Raw genomic sequence first — 17,043 nt, 5'->3', positions numbered from 1 at the left:
TTTCATTCGGGTAGGAAAGAGTTTCTCCATACGAAAGTAAAAAGAGTACTTAAGGTAAAAACAAAAACAGAGGGGTAGTAGAGCCCCCTAGTGGAGCCCCCGAGCTCCCTGAGTCGAAAAGTGTTCGGGTCGGGGTACTCTTATAGGAGCATTCGCTAAGTAAAGGTAAGACTGAAACTTAGGAAAAGAAGAAAATGACATAGCTGTTCCAAGGTCCTTGGAGAGAGCGTTGTTGTCGTCGTCCTTCAGTCGACCTCCTTCTTCGGTTGTAGCCTCCTCGCCTTTTTCTTCCTTTGGCCCGCCGGTTACCTCAGCAGACGCTTGAGGAGCTGGCAGTCCTTGTAGAGGTGTTTGACGGGGTAGTCGTGGTTGGTGCACGGGCTCTCCATGAGATCATGGAAGAGGCCTAGAGGATCTTGCTGGGGCTGCGTGCCCACATGATCGGCCATGGTGACCGACGCGAAGTTAGCTGGTTGGCGGCGATCCTTTCTGTTCTTTTTTCCCCTCTGCGTGGAGGGGCCCTCGTCTTGATCCTGGCGCTTGGCCTTACCTTTGTCACGGCCTTCATTGAAGCGCGGTAGGAACGACGCTTGCTAGAGCGGTTGGACAAAGGTCCGTGGTCCTAGGCGGTCAGGGCTAGGACTCCGATCGACGCTGCGCGTGTCTCGGTTTGGCCCGAGCCGCGCGTAGATAGGCGGTTGCACGGGGCGGTCGTCAAGTCAAGATGAGGTGCAGTTGCGGCTTCCTGTGCTGCACTCGATGGTTGTGGCGGTGATGGGGTGTAGTGCCCCATCTGCTACGTCCCTGTTCCCCGGATGGGGAGCGAGGTCGCGAGTCGGCGTCGCGATACAGAGCACTCCGCTTGTTGAACGGCGGCGGTCTCCACCAGTGCCTGGAGGTTCCGGTGGATCGCCTGTTCACAAGGGTCGTTCGGCTCGGACAGGCTGCGCAGGAGCATTGCCACGGTGGCAATGTTCTGACTGGCCTGAGCGAGCTGTGGGGGGTCGATCCCTCGAACCGGGGCGTTTCGCTGGGGCTGACGGGCGCGACCCTGAGCGCCGTTCGCCGGTCTATGCGCACGGGGTGCAGTGTGGTGCGTCGAGTGCGTTGGTGCAGTTGGTGGCTGATGCGGCCACTGTCGTCGTAGATCCTCCCCGTGCTCATGTGTGAGCTCAGGGGTCTCCGCGTGAGGGCCCGGTGGGGCATGGGTCCAGAAGGACTCTGTTACCCCTAGCGGCTATTCCAAGGCGTCCGCCACAGCGTACTCTCAGGACCGACGGTGGCTAAGCGCCACGTCGCCGATGCTGGAGCCATCACTCCCGACGTAGTCATCCATGATGTCGAGGAAACAGGTGGGAGCATAGCTCGCCATCCCCATGAACTCAAACGTGAGAGGGTGCGGTGCCAGCACCTTTTGGAGTCCCCGAGCATATGCGTCCGTGGAAGATGCGAGGCCATAGGGGAACCAGCCGTATGGCGGCTGCGACAGGGACAACGGTAACCCATCGGGTATTTGGCAGAAGATAGAGCATAGTAAGTAAATAACAGCATGTATATTACTCACAGCGGGGTTTGAGCAGAGAGTTTGCTCGGAATGAAGCGCAGATGCCGCGCCGTTGAAGTCGCGCGTCTCGGAGTCGGTGGAGGACGTCCCTCCGACGGGTGCCGGGTCGTGAGTCTCCTCGCGGAGGTGGAGTACGCTGAGCCGGTCGACGACGAAGTCTAGGCTCCCGAAGCGGAAGGCCTAGGATGGCTCGAAGACGGGTGAAACCCGTATCTCGGCGGGCGAGAGCACGGGAAACTCCAACGAGCCGAAGCGAATCGTATTGCCCGAGCCCATCACGGCGAGGTTAGCGGAAAGGTGGGTCATCCGATGACCAAAAAGTGTTGAACGTACAGCGTCTTCTCCATGGGCGTTGCCAACTGTCGGTGTAGAAAGTGACCAACTAGTGAATATTTGTAGTTTTGCTGTACGTTATGATCGGAGGTGGCCTAGCACTCAATGACACAGGATTTATACTGGTTCGGGCAACGTGCCCTACGTCCAGCCGGGGTCGGTCGGTGACTTCATTCCTGAGCCTAGGTGCTCAAAGTCTGTAGTGGGGTTACAAACGAGGAGAAAGGAGGGGGTGTACAAGAGGTTTGGTTGGCTCTGACCGGAAGGGTTGCGGTCAGAACTTGGTAGTCCTGCGGTTGTGAGGTGTTGACGTCGATCTAGTGAGTCTGAACTTGAAGAAGTCGACCTCCCCCTATAGGAGGGGGCGCATCCCCTTTTATAGATGAAGGGGATGGATTTACAGGTGAGAGGGAGAGAGTACGGATGTTTCTAAGCCTTGTGGCCAATGCTGATGAAGACTGGATAATGGTAGGCGCCCCCCAACACTGTCGATGTCGCTGTAGAATGTCAGATGCGCATGGGAGGTCAAGCTATCTTCTTCAAGAAGGATGGACGTCAGTACCTGCAAATACTTTTTGATGCCTAGTGACATGTGAGGAGCCGCGCTATGTTCACCCGGTACGGCAAATCCTGGAGCCCATGCTGCGATCGATGTCCAGAGACACGCGAGGGGCTTACCGTATGGGAGTTTTAGCGGCCCCTACAATACTTTGTGTCAGGGTGGCTGCAGAGCGCTGTTTCGTGCAGGGTATGGTCCCTAGTACAGTGGTTTTGACTTGTGTGCCATGCCTTGCCTTTCTCCGCACGTCTTCTGGTTCCTTCTGAGTGGGGTGCCTCCGGTCGGATGGCTCCAGTCCGTTCCGAGTGCGCCAGTTGGAGAAGAGCGGTGAGCAGGGTTCCCACGAGCCCCGATCGTGGGGTCAGAGTAGCAAGCAACGTTTTTGGCCAGGCCTTCCGATCGGAGAGACCTCTTGGAGGCGGCTGGTACCCGAGGCGAGTGCTCCGGTCGGAGAGGTGAGCCGAAGAAGTTGACGAGCGGGCGCTTGTTCTGAAGGGCAGACCTTCTAGTCGGCGACCGGACTGCCCTTCCGGCCCGTTGCGTCTTAGACTCTTGGGTTGGTCCACGAACTACATGTTGTTTTCCTAGGCCGAGCCCGGACGTGGAAGTCGGTCCCTGAGGGACCCCGGGTTTATGAACCCGACAGGACCTTTAGTCCCGGTTGGAGACACCAACCGGGACTAAAAGTCCCTTTCTAGTCCCGGACGGAGCCACCAACCGGGCATAGACTTTTACTCCTAGTTGGAGGGACCAACCAAAAGTAAAAGTTAACCTTTAGTCCCGGTTGGTAGCTCCAACCGGGACTAAAGGTCTTCTGGAGCAAAAGCCTGCCGCAGTAGCCGTTGGGCAGGGACCTTTAGTCCCGGTTGGAGCTACAAACCGGGACTAAAGATCTCTCTAGTCCCGAGCGCGAAAAATACCAGGACTAAAGCCAAATTTCAAAGTGGATCAAAAGTCGTTTCTCTACTGGTGCAGGCGGCTAGAATCGATGGATTCCATTAAAAATGTGTTTATTCCGTGCTGTCCACATTGCCCAGATTATTTCGGATGCATGTTTCCTTGATGAGCAAAGAAAAAGACTTTGTGCTTTGACTAACAAAAACAATCCCATAGCCACCGGTAAGACTCATGTATCAGGGCCTTTGTAAATGGCACAAAATCGGAGCCCCAGATGTACTTCGATGTGTCACTGTCATTATTCAGCTGCAATTCTTCCACTTTCTGTGAGATGATTTGTAGCTGTGTGAAGGTTATTTCAGGAACTTGCAGGTGGAGAAGTTGGCTGATATCATCTTGGTTGCAGACTTTTTCAACAGAGATATACTTATTCTTTGCAAAGGAGATGAAAGCGTTGGGAAAATGAGCGATGCATTAATTAGAGACCGGTGATGTGTACATATAGGCGTGGTGGGGAGCCGGAACGGCAGGCCCACGAGCCAGGAGTCCCATAGCACGGTTATATTCTAACACTCCCCCGTAATCCAAACTGGGAGTACCGCGAACATTGAGACTGGATCTAAACTCTGTAAAAAATAGACGTCGGCAAGCCTTTGGTGAAGATATCGGCATACTGGGATGTTGTTGGAACATGTAGAACACGGACTTCTCCAAGGGCAACGCGGTCATGGATGAAATGCAAATCAATCTCAATGTGCTTGGTCCTCTGGTGTTGAACGGGGTTGGTGGACAAGTAAATAGCAGTGACATTATTGCAGTACATAATAGTGGCTTGCTGAAGAGGGCTATGGAGCTCGTGCAATAGTTGACGCAGCCAACACGCCTTGGCGACTCCATTGGCAACTACGCAATACTCAACCTCCGCACTGAATCTAGAAACTGTTGCCTGACGCTTGGAAGACCCAGAAATGGGGTTGTCCCCCAAGAAGACGTCGTACCTAGAGGTGGAATGGCAGGTGTTCGAGCAACCAGCCCAATCAACATCAGAATATACAGTGAAACCAATAGGCGAGGTGGGAAGCAGATGAAGACCAAGATCCATGATACCCTACACATAGCGCAAGATGCGCTTCATGACAGCGAGGTGTGACTCTCTCGGATCATGCATGCAAAGACAGATCTGCTGAACAGCATAAGCAATGTCAGGATGCGTGAGGGTGAGATTCTGCTAGGCACCGGCAATGCTGCGAAATTGTGTGGCATCAGGCACTGGATCGGAACACCATCAACAGACATCTTGGTGTAAGTATCAAGGGTGCTACAAGGCTTGCAGTCATGCATACCCGCACGGTCTAGAATATCCATTATGTAATGCTTCTGATAGAGGAATAAACCATTAGCTCGGCGTTCAACAGAGCTACCAAGGAAGTAGTGAAAAGAACTCATATCTGTCATAGAGAATTCCCACTGAAGAGCTACGATAACCTACCGGAGAAAACTCTGGGACAAGGCCGTGAGAACAATATCATCCACATAGAGAAACAAGAAGGCTGTGTCAACACCTCTACGGTATATGAACAGGGAAGTGTCTACCTTCGCCTCAACAAAGCCATGAGATGTGATGTGAGAAGCGAAGCGACTATGCCAAGCGCGAGGGGCCTGCTTTAGTTCATACAATGATTTGTTCAACCGGCACACATAATTGGGTGGTGAGAAGTCAACAAAACATGATGTCAACCCCACCTCTGATCCCTTTTTCAACTTAGAACGCCTCAAAGATGAGCTCAATCGCCCTCTTTTTTTATGGAGGTCATCATTCTTTTGAGTTGGGCTATCTCGATAACCAGAAACAATAAGATTTTCAAGCAGATCAATGCCTTGACTCAGGGATGCAAGAATTTGTTTGTCCTGGAAATGGATGCACTGTTACTGCACGCCAAGAAGACTTACTCGCCAAGGTTGCAAGAATGGATAAGTGGTGTAGGTCGGTGGTGGTGTGTCTGCTAGTCTTTTTTTTTCTCGATCACACAAAAGATTTGTGCGTTTTTGTATTAAGCGAGGAGAATTTTGATTACAATGGGTTGGGCCTTATCGATTTTCAATAAGCATATGTCCACCCAAACTCACACTTGACTACTCTATTACTCGCTGAAGAAGACAACCTAGGCTCCTCGCGCCGGCTTGCACCCACGACTCAGCCTCGTGCTTGATGTGCTTGAGTAATTCGGGAATTTGAGTGCTCGCTCTGCGGAAGCATCGCTCATTCCTTTCTTTCCATAGCTCCCAAGCAACTAATGCGAAGATTGAACCCGCGCCGTTGCGAAGCTGCCCTGTCCATTGCTCTCTCCAGGTGGTCCACCAATCCATAATTGAGATGGCCGGCTCGAGGTTTTGTGTTTCCCTCAGCGCCGATGGATGTACCACAAAACTTGCTTGGAGTAGCACTCCACAATTATGTGATCAATGGATTCCGGCTGTTGGTCGCATAGGAAACAGTTGCCGTGTGTCTCTAGACCGTGTCGTCGCCGCCTGTCGGCTGTCCAATAACACCGCCTGTGAGCAAGCCAGATCAGGTTGCAGTCCGGCGGTGGGTGTGAAGCTTGGTGTAGGGCTCCGTAGGCTGATCTGACCGAGAATTTTCCATCCGACGCCCACCTCCAGATCACTTGATTCGGGTTGTCATTGAGCACAACCCTTTGAGTGGCGTTCCAGACTTGCAGGTAATCCAGGATGACTGGCATCGAAATCCCTCCTCGAATTTGCTGGATCCATGCCCGGTTCGTCAGCGCCTCTGCCACCGTTTGGTTCTGAACGACCCTTTTGGGGATGAGCTTGAACAATGTCGGTGCCATTGCTTGGATGGAGGTCCCTCCGATCCAGTTGTCTGTCCAGAAGACAGTCTCTGCACTGTTGCCGACGATCTTCAGGAGTTGCTGGCTTCTGAAAGCTATCTGCTAATACCTTTCTTTCCTTTTTTAGCGCTTCTGCTTAATTGTAACCACTCTTTTTATTATTTAAATTCATTCAGTAGGGGCCAAAACCCCTCCTGTTCTCCTAAAAAAAAAGACGTGCTCTTTCATCGATTAATATATTCGAAAAAATAAATAAGCCTTCATCTCCTTGTTATCTGATCCTACAGCAGACTCTGCTGGTCTTAAGCCCTTCACCTAATGCTGTGCGATCGAATAACATAAAATTTTGTCGTCTTTACATCAACAAATTGCTCATTCATGGTCATGAATAGATCAACTCGGATATATATTTTTCTATAGTTTTGTTATTGAATTGGTAACAACATGTTGTCATCTTCTTTGTCATAGTTCGTAGCTACAAGCCAGCTGGGCAAAACTCAAGAATATTATCGGTTGAGTAGCTAAAAGTTTGACAGTGTCGTCAATTAAGTTTCTTAAATCTGGTGATACCAAATACAAAACCTAGGAGAAAAATTTGTAGACCTGATAGGAAAAGATACCAACGCCCACGGCAAGATCGTCTGCCTGCTATGGGAGCCACCTCCAGCACGCCATCATCGTAGGTGGTAGCAATTTCGAAAATGTGCATCTCGTCTTCTTGCGGAGGCAGCAGCGGCTTATTCTTTCTAGCCATTTTTGTTGCTTCATATCTCATCGCCTTCTTGTCTTCAGTAGCATCGATGTAGACAGTCGAGCCCTCGCCGACTTCTCTATTGATTAGCATCTCGGAAAGCCTCGTCATCACGTTCTTTTGCACCCACGTTCTTATGGGTCTTGCACCATACATCTGCAGGAGACAGAGTCCATGGTTAGTTACCAGCAAATTAACCAGCTGACACAAGACATATTAACCATGCTGAAAGTGGAGCTGTTCAGTGCTTACTGGGCAGTGGGTTTCAAAGAATATAACATCCATGGCGGCATTGCTTAGGAACAGAGAGATGCCCTTGTCGGCTACACTGGCAATGATCACTACCGGAATCGCAAGCTTTGCCGAGTGCCAAAACTTTGCCGAGTTTTTTTATCTCGGGCACTCGGCAAAGGCTGTCTTTGCCAAGTGCCCAAACTCGAACACTCGACAACGACATGACCCTCGGCAAAGCTGGTCTTTGCCGAGTGCTCAGGGTCGGCACTCGGCAAAGACGTCCTCTTTGCCGAGTGCTCAGACATACCACTCGGCAAAGACTTTCTTTGCCAAGTGTCAACGTCTCACACTCGGCAAATTTTGGCCCGCCGTTAAACCAGCCTGCCGCCGTCATCTCTTTGCCGAGTGTACAAATGCAACACTCGGCAAAGAGGCTCTTTGCCGAGTGTCAAAGCAGACACTCGGCACAGTATAATTTTTTTTTTACTCCTGCACTTCAAAATTTTTCACCTCTCCACATAGATGTGGTACTCCATGCTTAAGTTTGGTGTATTTTTGAATTTATTTGCTATATTTAACTAATTAATTGCATTTCAAGCAATTTTTTGAATTAAGTTAAATTTGAACTTCAAATATTTGGAAAATGAGTGTAAAATTGATATTCATGTTATTCAACCCAGTTTGAGGCCTTACCTATAAGATTATAAGGGGTTTCGAACATCTTATTTCAGAAACACGACCCCGAGCGTGTGGTTGAATGGTTTTTAAATTCTATAAAAAACAAAGAAAGTCCGAAAATCATGAAATATGAGAGATGTCATGATATCATATGTGGAGGCTGTGGTAAAAAATTGAGAAGGTGTCGCATAAGTTGTCACGTACATTGCTTACAAACCGAAACATCTCCGAAGAAGTTTCATGATTGTTGAGAATGATCTGGTAAGATTTGGAGTGAAAGTAACGGTCGAGTTGTGGTTTGACTCCGAAACTTTTTGTATAGCCAATAGACATCAAAGATCGTGTCATGTTAAATTTTAGTAATTTTTTGATCCATTTGATAATTATTAATTTTTAATTGCAATTATATAAATGGAATTTGAGCTATAACTACATGATGTCATGGTCTATTTTTCGCTGAAGCATCAAATTTGCATTGTTGAGTGAATTTGACAAAGTATTTTCAAAGTGTATCGGAGCAAATTTGGAAAAACGGTTAAGGAAAAGGGAAAGGAAATAGAAAAGTTTTTTAAAAAAATATCTTTACCGAGTGTCCTAGGGTTAGCACTTGGCAAAGTATAGTCTTTGCCGAGTGCCTTATCGGCTTGACTCTCGGCAAAGATTTTTAATGTTTTTTTTAAATCCCGGCTTTGCCGAGTGTCGGATCGCGGACACTCGGCAAAGGCACGACCGAAGACTTAACTGGCACGACCGAGACTCACTCACGCACGCACGCACACTCCCGTCCCCTCGCTCCCTCACCGCCCCTGCCAGCGCCACCCCCCGCCCTGCTCGTCATCCTCGCGCCGCGGCGCCTTCTCCCGCGCTGCCCCGCTCGTGCCCGCCCGCCGTGCCCGCGCCCGGCGCGCTCTCCCGCCGGCCGCGGCCCCGAAGCCGCCTCCACCGGCAAAGTTTGGCCCGTCGGCTGCCCCCGTCACCGCCCCACACGCCACCCCGCCCACAACGCCGCCCCTGTGCGCCGCCCCGCGCGCGCCCGCCCGCCCACGCCGGCCGCTCCCGCCGGTGGCCCGCTGCCTGGACTCGTCTCGCCCGCACCCGGCGCCCGTCCCCGCGCGCCGACGACGCAGGCTCCCGCGGCTGGCCCCCGGCGCCCTCCCCCGCGCGCCGACGACGCAGGCTCCGGCGCCCGGCCTCCTGCACAGTACCTAGGTAATCCCTTGTTCATCTCTTTCATGTTCCCTTTGTCTGATAGAAATAAGGTAAAAGGTTCCATGCTGTAGAACATTGGTGTTTCGAATTGCCTCATTCCTAGTTCCCCTGGAGTGAAATGTTGTAATATCATTTTATCTGTCTGTAGAATGTAGTTTCATTGAATTCATATTCATACTGAGATCAAGTGCAAAAAAAAAAACTTTCACTAGTAGAGTGATCGATGCATAATTTTTTAAGTTTAGCTTTCACTAGTTAGGTAAAATCCTAAAGCTTGGCGTGATACAGCAGCCCCGTTAACCTTTTTGCCGGCAATAGGCAAGTGGCTTAGTGGAAGAAATTTTAGAAGGGGGAAAGCATGAGAAATTGCTACAACGACAAATCAAAAGCAAAACCACTTAAACAACATTTAAAGGTAGACGTGTTGACTATTGTATTTGTTTTATTTTTATTCGATAGGCATTGACCTAGCTGTCAGAAAAGCTACAGATGTGTTGCAGGTCTACAAATACAGATAGGAAGGACTTGAACAAAGCAGTCAAAAATATCTAACCGTTTTATTTTCAAACTTGTGAAAGCAACCGATCCTGGCATAGTAATATCTAACCGTTTTATTTTCAAACTTGTGACCCACGCTTGCTTGCTTCACGGTAACATGCATGCTAATGCAAATCAGTACGCAGTTTTCAGTCACTATTTGTTTTTATTATAGACTCCTACAGGGAGTCAAGGACTAGCATATATAGCGACCTATGGTCCTGCAAAACGCTTTCGTATTTATGGATGGATGGATGCATAATAGCAACAGGCTGGCTGACTGGTTCTGTCACGCACTCAAGGTGCAGGCTATTAATTGGAATGGTTGATCGATTCATACACTCGATCGATCGATGATCATCTCGTCAAAGATTCCGTCGAGAAAAAAGGGCAAATCATCGACGATCGATGGCTGACCGTACGTACCTAGGTAGAGGCGCACGGCGTCGACGTAGGAGCGGTTCCTGACGACGCCTCGCTCCGGGTCGTGGGAACTGTAGCAGTCGGCGATCAGGGTGGACTGCACCGCGGTGACGCCGGCGAAGAACACCATGGCCGCCGATCCCTGCTAGTACGTACTAGCTGATTGAGCTCTGCGGTGCGCAAACACACCTTGCAGTTGGTTTATGTCACAAGCACAAACGTAGTATGGACGACCTGCAAGGCTGCAATGCCGCAGGAAGCAGATCCCTGCTTTGTTTGCAAACTACAGTATTTTCTTTTCTTTTCTTTTTCCTTTCCCTTTTGCTGCAGTAGTCACAATCTTTTTGTCAAGGAATTGGGATTGATTTCAAACAAGAAACAGCCACAAATAAAACACACACGGTGCAACTGAATAATCCTAGCTAGGCAGGTTCAACTTTCTGAAACAGATGAAGCTTCACGTATACTCTGCGATGTGGGATACAGTAGCAAGGAACTACCCAAGTGCTGGTGGGTGGCTTGAACCCTTGCTTGCGACCATTTGGTCAAAACCAGCAGCACTGTGTCGGTTGGCTTGACCCAGCCATTCACTTGGTGCACACTGATGATGGAGTATATATATTATTACATGATTCATGGTTGGATGGACTTATTAAACTGCACTTGATGCCTCCGCCACCTCCAAAGAAAGGCAGGGGTCCAGGCAGCAGAGGCTGGGGTCGTCAGGCTCCTCCGCCACAGAGGCAGGAGGAGGAGGTGGAGGAGGAGTCCGAGGAGGAGGAGGTGCCCGAGAAGCACGAGGAGACGGTGGAGGAGGAGGAGGAGGAGGAGGTGCCCGAGGAGCACGAGGAGGCGGTGGAGGACGAGGAGGAGGAGGAGGACGAGGCTGAGGAGGCGACGAGGGGTTCCTCTTCCTGTGGTGCGGCAGCAGGGGGCTCCTCTTCCTCTGGCACGGCTAAACTCTATCAGCGAGGTCCCTCACAACTCCCGAAGCGACCGATACCTCTTGAGAGACGCCCGATGGTTCGACCCGATGGTTCAAAGTAAGTAACTTTACATGCTGTCACTATTTTCTCATTTGTTATGTTGAAACTAATAATTTTTCTTGATCACTTGGGCAGGGGTTTCGTGATTGTGGGTGCAGGTGGTCACGGACGCCATCCCAATGGCGTTCTTGGTCTTTTGTGCAAGACACACTTCCCTGGCCTTGTTGACTTTGCCAGAGTGCCGCAGCCGGCCTGGACGTTTGCCCACTACGCCATCTGCGCAGATGCATATGATCAGGATGGCAGGATCTATGGCCACAAGGCAGAGCGGGTGATTACGGAGCTGTGGGTAAGTCTTCGTCTCACTACACTGCTCAATTCATCACATTCATTGGACATTCTTCAAATAATGATAGGATACATTGCGTCTACATACAGGATTTCTTCAGATGCGAGCCGGGATGGGAGGTGGCAGCGAGGGCGGCGGCTAACAAAGCTTGTCACAAACTCGTGGGTGACATGCACTACGAGGCGCGTCTCCAGGCCGTCATGACATACAACGCGACCTTCGAGTTTAGGAAGGTCACGAAAAAAGAGGCAAGAAAGGAGACGCTGACCAAGGAACAATACATGAAGGTAAATATATAAGATTAATACTGATTTTTTCTAAGATTAAATAAGCTTAATTTGATCTACATATACTTGATGTCGTGTAGGTGGTTCCGTGGTGGTGCACTGGGCACAAAGACTGCTAGGAGGCAATGGTGGACAAGTGGTGCAGCCCCGAGTGGTGGGAGACGCACAATGCTTGTCGGGAGCGGCGTTTGATAATGCCTGGTGCACCACACCATCAAGGCAACCTTTGCCTCCCGGCCTACGCAGCTAAATGGGTACGCTGAATCCATTTCTTTATTCTAAAGCTCAACTATGCAAATTTCTAATCATCCTATTGTTTCTTTCGTAGTCGGCGTCACATGGTGGCGCGCCCGTCTCCCAGTTCCAGGCGTGGGCAATGGCCCACAAGGGCAAGGCGACGTCCGACGTCCACTACAACCCGGAGGACCCGCCCGAGGCGTACAACAACTCGTCCGTCCACACCCGCCTCACTGAGTACACAGCGATGGCAAGGGAGGTCTATGGGCCAGAGTACGATCCCACCTCCAAGGACCTTGATGGAGAAGTTGTCATGAGGTTGGGAGGAGGGAAGAAGCACGAGCGGTACTGGATTGGCGACGGCGCAATCGACCCGGCCCGTACTAGGTCTCTCTCCGAGATTCGAGCAAGGAGCACGAGCTCGAGCCTGGCCATACGCACACGGCCAGACTGTACACAGCACACGGTCAGTGTTATCCTAAACGCTAAACGGTAAACAGTCGGTCACCTACCGTTTAGCCTATTATTCGGGCAAAACGGGTGTTTAAACGGGAAAAACGTCCGTTTAAACGGTCAAAACAACCGATTAAACAGAAACGGTGTACCACCGTGTAGCGTTTAAACGGTGTGTAAACGGGCTAAACGGCCGTTTAGGCGAACAGTGCACACGGTACAGGCACTCAAGGTGATTTCTGTTTTATTCATCGTTCATTGATTTTTATATACCTTTGCTTTGCGTTGTATCATTGGGGTGAAATATTGTAGGCCGAGATGGCGGAAGAGAGGAGGCGACGGGAGGAGGCTGAGGCGAGGGCTGAGGAGGATCGACGGAGGATGGAGCAGATGTTTTAGTATATTCAAGGTCTTGGAGCTTACTCGGGCTATGTTCCGCCACCGATGATATTCACTCCACCAAATGATCCTGCTGTCACTCCTGTGAGTTTCTCTACCTTAAATCTAAATGTGAATGTGGATATGGATATATGAATGTGAATCCAAATGATATGTTAAGACAAATGCACCATGATATGTGAATATGCATATGTGGTTGTCGGTCATCGTACCGTTGTTTTGTTGTAGGTTTTGGACACCTCACCATGCAGGGCAAGTGCTGCCGAAATTTCGAACTGACACTAATATGTTGCTTTTTTCAAGTTTTTAGAACCTACCTTAAATCTTGTCTCACACATGCAATCACTTCTCTATTGTGCAGGGGCAATCGGCGGCGTCGAATGATGTTCATGGCACACCTCCAGCTCAGGGCACACCTCCGTCGCAGTGGGACCGGTGGAGTGGCCGTCAACAATAGAGGTAGATGGACTTGTGCTTGTGATGCTTATTTGTGAATGGTGGCACTTGTGACGGCACATGGATGATATTTGAGGACTATGTGATACTTGTGGACAACTTGTGATGATATTTATCATGGTTATGGATTATATGTGATGGCTGTTGTGTGATATGTGATATATATGTGATGGTTGTGTAATATATGTATGTGTGGATGCAATAAATAAAAAAATGCAAAAAAGCAAATTTTCCAGCTATGCCGAGTGCAATCACCAAGACACTCGGCAAAGCTGGGAAGTTTGCCGAGGGCTATGGTCATTGCACTCGGCAAAGACAGGGAGGCTTTGCCGAGTGCTATCGCCGTTACACTCGGCAAAGGCAGGGAGGCTTTGCCGAGTGCCACCAGTAAGGCACTTGGCAAAGCCTCCCTGCCTTTGCCGAGTGCTGCCCATTAGCCACTCAGCAAAGCGGCCACCTTTGCCGAGTGTAGTAGGACTGACACTCGGCAAAGAGGACGGGCTTTGCCGAGTGCCCTCCATCAGGCGCTCGGCAAAGCGACCGTCACCGTCAATTGGCGCCGTCAGACAACTTTTCTTTGCCGAGTGGTTTACGGGCACTCGGCAAAGCCTTTGCCGAGTGGTTTACGGGCACTCGGCAAAGAGGCCTTTGCCGTCACTGGCTTTGCCAAGTGATCTTTGCCGAGGGTTACACTCAGCAAAGGCTTTGCCGAGTGTATATGGGGATTTGTCGAGTGTCACATGCAATCGGCAAAGAGCCTGAGTCCGGTAGTGGATGCTCTTCATTTGGATTCTGACCACCTCCTTGAGCTTGTCACGCGATAGCGGCTCAAATATCACAACGTCACTCAATCTGTTGAGGAACTCTGGCTTGAAGAATTTCTGAACCTGTTTCATGACAAGTCCTCGTGCAGCTTGCATTGTTTCTTCACCGTGCATCATTCCCTCTGCCATGTGTTCCGCTCCCAGGTTTGAGGTCATGATGATCAAGGTGTTCTTGAAATCCACGGTCCGTCCTTTGCCATCGGTCAAAACACCGTCGTCGAGCAGCTGAAGGATGGCGTTGAACACCGCGGGATCCGGCGTTCTCCACCTCGTCAAAGAGGATGACACTGTAAGCCCGCCTTCGAACCTTTTCAGTCAGCTGACCACCATCTTCATGACCAGTATAGCTGAATTGAGCATGTCATCAAAGAAATACCAACATCCATCAGTGAGTGAGCTAAGATAAAGTGCAAAAATAATGGTCATTTCAGCAGCAGAAGGAGAGTATGTAGTACGCAGAATAGAATTAACCTTGGAGGTGCTCCTTTGAGACGCAAAACAGACCCGGCGCTGACAAATTCAGACATGTCGAAGCGAATCAACATCTTCTCATTGTCAAATAGTTGCTCAGCGAGAGCCTTTGCAAGCTCTGTTTTTCCGACGCCGGTCGAGCCTAGAAAAAGGAAACAACCCATAGGCTCGCGGCCACAGTTATCAAGGCCGATCCTTGCCCGTAACACTGCCTGCGCCACTGAATTCACGGCTTCATCCTGGCCAACAACGCGCTCGTGCAATCTGTCTGCTAGATGCATTAACTTGTGCTTTTCTTCATGATCAAGTGCGTGGACAGGAATGCCAGTCCATCGGCTCAGTCTTATTAAGATATTAATTGTAAGCAAGCAATTATTTACACAAACAAACATAAAGTAAGGGATACTTAGGTATATATATGATGCCTACTAGTGCAACATGCTCGGGGCAAACAAATATATTGAGTTTTTTTGCTTGGCAGCAACCTGCATTCTTGTGGTGGCACATGCCTCGTCAATAAGATCAATTGCCTTGTCAGGAGAATGGCGACCTACATGCAGCAATAAATCCAAGCATGCCATCACGAAAAGATTAGCCCAAAGAGCTCTAGATTTGCGTGTAAATTAAACACTCCTATTATAAAACCATTTAACGAATCCCCTATGCATGCTTTTAAATCCCCCGCTTCTGACATTATAAATATATACGAAAAAGTAAACAAAAGTATATCAATTTCACAGTGCACATGCATGCATCGAGTAAAAATCAATGCACAATCTGAAATACTCAATTATTTAGTCTCTAAAACTATGAGTTTGTATTTGCAAACCGTAGAGATGTGAACTAATTAACAAAAAGGCATACCATCGTACACACATGTGCGCTCGTCTTATGACCCGTACTTTTTCAGCGAAAGAACAGTGTTTTTCTCTCACAACAAATCAGCGAACAGTACTTTTCAACTTGTCTTTTCAGCGAAGGCCTGTTCGATTGAACTCATCAGTCTGGCTTATCTGCCATGGTACAGTGTTTTTCTCTCACAACAAATCAGCGAACAGTACTTTTCAGCCTGGCTTTTCAACGAAACGAACAGGCACGCTTCGCTGAAAAGTACTATTTACCGATTTGTTGTGCAAGAAAACACTGTTTATTCATTGAAAAAGTACGGTTCATAAGACAAGCGAAACAGGTGTGTTCGATGGTACGCCTTTTTGTTAATTAGTTCAGACAAGCGAAAAAGTATTGTTCGCTGATTTGTTACGAGAGAAAAACATTGTTTCTTCGCTGAAAAAGTACAGCTGAAAAGACAACCGTCAATTATTTCAAATGTGTTGCTACTTGCTACCCATGCAGACGCACAAGTTAATAAACCAGTGAACGCAAATTAGTAGAAACATGGTGAACTACCCAATTTAAACTTAATTTTCTAATGCACCGCACTCAAAAGTGCTCTAATAATTGGATATATGAAATAATCAAGAAAACAACACGATCAAAATGATTACTGTTGAACACAGTATTCCTATAATCTTACCATTATACCTTGATATCGGAGATTAATTATTTTTGGAACATCCACGTGAATCCTCAAAAGATGCATTGGAAAAATAGATAAATTCTCACCAAAACCAGAAACATCTAGCCATTAGTCTGGTAGACTCTAATCCTATAATAATAGCTGAACGCACACCTTTGTTATTATAAAAAGTAGACTAAAGTAAACCCTAAATATCTAACTAAATTACCCACTAACAACTTAATAACCCCTCAATCTGGATTTAATTACTACCCACTTATTCTATCATATAATATAACTATTTAAGGTCCTGTTTGAATGTAGTCGGATTGGCATCAATACACATGTATTGAGGGTGAATTGAAGTGAAACTTGAACTAAATTTAACCTCAGTACACACCAACACATGTGAATTAAGGTGAATCTGATAACACCAAAATAAGGCCTAAATTTGTATCTAAATTACCCACTTATATTATTTATTGTTAAAACAATCTAAAGTAAACCTGAATCTGCATCGAAATTATGCACATCTCTACCATAATAATAAAAATACACTGAAGATGTGTTGTGTAAAACTGTAAATTACCTACTTTTGCTAGTGTTCATATAAAAAAGAAACTCAATATATTTGAAGTACGTGTGACGCATGAAGACCACGTATAATATGACAGGACATTTCAACTAAACTATTAATTGGCAAACATGCAATATAATTAAAATGTAAAAACTATGAATATGGATGGAAAAATCATATAGATCATAAGTACGTAGTAACTAAAATCGAGTATTGTGTTAAAATATATAAACAAATATCGATAGCCTAAAATCGACCAAGCGGCCAGGCCAAAGAGCACACGTACCAGGGATATATCGAGCAGCAAGCTGAACAGCAGCAACAATAGCAGAGTCCATAACTTTGAGGCCATGGTGCGCCTCGTACCGCCGCTTCAGCACCCGTAGAATGCCAACGGCCACGTCTACGCTCGGCTCCTCGACGTCGATTCTCTGGAACCGCCGCCCCAGCG

At 48.4% G+C, this 17,043-nt stretch overlaps 1 pseudogene; it reads right to left on the bottom strand.

Moving 5' to 3' along the window:
* Positions 1–305: 305 nt before the first annotated feature.
* LOC136491843 (chaperone protein ClpB1-like) lies at positions 306–17,038 on the bottom strand (annotated as a pseudogene).
* Between the last annotated feature and the right edge of the window lie 5 nt (positions 17,039–17,043).

Source organism: Miscanthus floridulus, chromosome 11, assembly GCF_019320115.1.
Source record: "Miscanthus floridulus cultivar M001 chromosome 11, ASM1932011v1, whole genome shotgun sequence".
NCBI classification, from domain to species: Eukaryota; Viridiplantae; Streptophyta; class Magnoliopsida; order Poales; family Poaceae; genus Miscanthus; species Miscanthus floridulus.
The sequence above is the reverse complement of the archived record's forward strand: the minus strand, read 5'-3'. Positions and strand labels throughout refer to the sequence as shown.